This window comes from Rattus rattus, chromosome 13 (genome assembly GCF_011064425.1).
Source record: "Rattus rattus isolate New Zealand chromosome 13, Rrattus_CSIRO_v1, whole genome shotgun sequence".
Lineage (NCBI taxonomy): Eukaryota > Metazoa > Chordata > Mammalia > Rodentia > Muridae > Rattus > Rattus rattus.
In genome coordinates this window covers 78,192,629-78,196,529 of record NC_046166.1, presented here as the reverse complement: position 1 = coordinate 78,196,529, position 3,901 = coordinate 78,192,629, and the positions used below count along the sequence as shown (strand labels likewise).

Genomic DNA, 3,901 nt, shown 5'->3' with positions numbered 1-3,901 from the left:
AGCCAAAAAAGCTATCCACAAGTCATAGCTGCTGGAAAATGGACAGAGACTTTTCTTCAATGGAGGGACACTTGGTATATGTATATCAACCATACTGGAGGACAGGCCCCTATGCTCAAAAGTAGTTGATCAACACAAATCAGACTCCATGTTTCCATAATTTGTTGTGGCTTTTTGCCTGGTTGGTTTTGTTTGTTTTAAAAAGAAAAAGAACATGATGTTGGGTGACTAGGAAGGATCTAAGAGGAGTTGGAGGTGAGAAAAATATGATAAAATACACTGCATAGAATATTCAAATTCAAAATGTGTTTTTAAAGTGAGCACTTGACACATAAGATTCATGACCTGAGTTTCTCTGGAAACCACAGAAATGTGTAAGGAAACAACTGAGTCCACAAGATTTTCCTCTGATTTCCATAGCCACAGCATAACCACAGCATAACATATATGCAGCTACACACACACACACACACACACACACACACACACAGTTTAAGTAACCAAACCTATGACCTGGGGGCTCAGAGCTGGGGTACCTCTGGTGAATTACACTTACTTCAAAATTCCACACTGATGAGGTCTAAGCAGATACATTGTGGTCTGCCTTGCATGATAATGTCAATGATTACATTGTCTTATATTCTCAACCTTATTAAGGATATGTACAGAATTTGTCTATTTATATGTCAGCCTTTCTTCAAAATAATGAGAATTTTTATCCTACTGGGAGTATGAAATTTTAATCTGGTACAACTTTGAGATCACCCATTCCAATACTTCCCATGTGCAAGTGGGGAAAAGGGAGGTCTAGAGATGTCCCATGACATCATGGGGCTGTCAATATCTCAGTCAGCCCTGAAAATCAGATCCATTGATTCCTGTGCAACCCCTGACCCAGTAAATGGTCCAGTGTGGGTTGTCTAATATATATAGCAAGAAACTATTTCAGCAGTACAGTATATATATATATATATATTACTAGATTAATGGTATATACATTTGAAATACTTACTAGATTAATGGAACCTAATGCTTTGTGATACATTACCATGAGTTTTTCTGATTTCTTTCAAGGTACTTCTAACTGTGTTACTACTTAATTCTTTTATTCAATCATTCAATTCAATCTATCCTCTGTGAAAATACAAGTTTCATAAAAACAATGACAAATTCCATCTTACTACTATTTCTTGACTCTAAGACTACATAGATAACATACACAAAAGCCAAATGAAATAATGAGTGGATGAGTAAATAGTGAATCTCCCTACCCTGGAACTATTTCTCTTACTAAACTAGAACTGTTGTATCACATCGCTAAATTATATTTCTATCTTTCTTTAAGGACTAGGAGCTTCCTTGGAAGTAGTGCCTGTGTCTTGGAGTGTTGGCAGTACTTGGCTTATATCTTATTAATATAAAGAAGGAAATCAATTTTGGTGACATAAAAATTATTTGTTACATTAATTAAACCTAATCAGACTGTGGATATAAATCAGTGGTAAAGCCTTTGCTTATCATGCATAAAATTCTAAGTTTAATTTCAGCATCACAAAACACAATACGGACACAGACACACATAGGTGCAGATATACACACAGATCTCTCTCTCTCTCTCTCTCTCTCTCTCTCTCACACACACACACACACACACACACACACACACACACACACATTGTGTGTGCTACTCCAATAAGAGCAAAATGTTGTCTTTTTCATGGAGGAAGTGGTTCAATGCTACCAGGTTGCTGGCTGGACACCTCGGGAATGGTGCCATATGTAGGGCTCAGTGTTGGTCTCTGCTTTTGGCAAATCTGGCATTCAGCAGCAGCTGTAGCCAAGTCAGTTTTGGTGAGTTGTACTGATGCATAACCCTCATCTCTGCCAACATGGCCATTTTGCTCATGCTCCCATTGGGCAATGATGGGAGTGGCTGGGGAAAGAAGCTGACTATCCATCCATAAAGTCATCCTGTCCATTTTATTACTGAACTCCTTCTTGACTGAAAACACCTTTCAATGAGCATTTGCATGTGACACAAATATCTTCATACCCTTTGCCCATTTGGAAATATCTATCCACATACGTATTCCCCAGAAGTCTTTCTCACAAATTTTCCAATCATGATCTTTCCAAGTCCCTGACCATCCAGCCAATCCAATGGCTACAGATCATGAGTCAGTGAACAATCATACATTTGGCCATTTCTTCTTCCAAACAAACTGTAATACCATGTGTACTCCCTAAGTTCTGTCCACTGTGAAGATTTTCCTTCACAGGTATCTTTCAGAGTTGTTCCAGAAAGTTGTTGTAATGCTACAGCTGTCTACTTCTGGATTGTGACTGCATAATGTGAAGAACCATCAGTAAACCAGGTCCTAGTCTTTTCTTCCTCAGTCAAGTAATCATAGGAAATATCACATGATGCTATAGGAGCATGCTTGACAGCAAACCGAATTGTAACAAAAAATAGAAACCATAGGCATTTGGGCAACTTCTTCATGTGCCTTCAGGACCTGTTCAGGCCTGATCACATATATATCACTTCTATTTGGTAATAGATTGTTGCTGTGCACATCCTACCACATGACATGATAGGACTGATAACAGCTAGCTCCTGAGGGCAGTTCAGGTCTCATGGTAACATGGTAGCCTATTGTCAAACATGCAGCTTCCACTAAGGCCCAGTAGAATGTCAAGAACTGTCTTCAAAAGAATAGTTGTCTGCAAATAATGGTAGAGCTTGCTCCAAAATCCCAAAGGTCTGTTATGTGGTTTGCCTATAGGGTCCTGCCAAAGGCTTCAAACAACCATCCCTAACTGCCACTGACACCTCAAGTACCATCAGGTCTGTTGAATCATATGATCCAAGTGGTAGAGCAGCTTGCACAGCAGCCTGAACCTGTTGAAGAGCTGTCTCCTGTTCTAGGCCCCACACAAAGTTAGCCACTTTCTGAGTCACTTGGTATATGGGCCTGAGTAACACACCCAAGAGAGGAATGTGCTGTCTCTAGAATCCAAATAGACCCATTAACGTTGTGCTTCTTTCTTGGTGATGGGAGGGGCCAGGTGCAATAACTTATCCTTCACCTAGGAAGGAATATCTCAGCATGCCCACATCACTGGACTCCTAAGAATTTCACAGAGGTGGACAGTCCTTGAATTTTGGTTGTATTTCTTTCCCATATCTGATACACCTATGTGTTACCAATGAGTCCAAAGTGGATTCTACCTTCTGTTCACTGGTCCAATCAGCACAACGTCATCAATATAGTTCACCAGTGTGATATTTTGTAGAAGAGACAATCAAGAGCCCTTCTAACTACGTTATAACACAAGGAAGGAGGAAAAGCTGTAAAGGTAAACTGCTGGCCTTGCCAAATGAAAGCGAATTGCTTCTGGTGGTCCTTATGAACAGGTACAGAGAAAAGGGTATTTTCTAAATCAATAACTGCATACCATGTAATAGGAGATTACCAACTTCTGTCTTACATAAAGTTTCTATTGCTGTAAAGAGACAGTGTGATCAAGGCAACCCTTACAAAAGAAAACATCTAATTGGGGCTGGTTTACAATTTCAGAGTTTCAGTCCATTAATATCATGGAAGAAAGCATGGCAGAGTGCAGGCAGATAAGGAGCTAGAGGAGCTAGAGTGATTAGGGAGCTACATCTTGGTCTGAAGGTACCCAAGAGGAGACTACTTTGTTTCACACTGGACAGAGCTTGTGCACATATATACTTTCATACATACATGTGTATGTGTATCCTCAAAAAAAAAAATATATATATATATATATATCCTCAAATCTCCTCCTCCACAGTGACAGACTTACTCTAACAAAATCATACCTATTCCAACAAGGGCACACCTAATAGTGCCACTTCCCATGAGACAAGCAT

General features: G+C 39.6%; 1 pseudogene; it reads right to left on the bottom strand.

The window, feature by feature from the left end:
- Window positions 1-1,715: 1,715 nt before the first annotated feature.
- LOC116914370 lies at window positions 1,716-3,473 on the bottom strand (annotated as a pseudogene).
- Window positions 3,474-3,901: the final 428 nt, after the last annotated feature.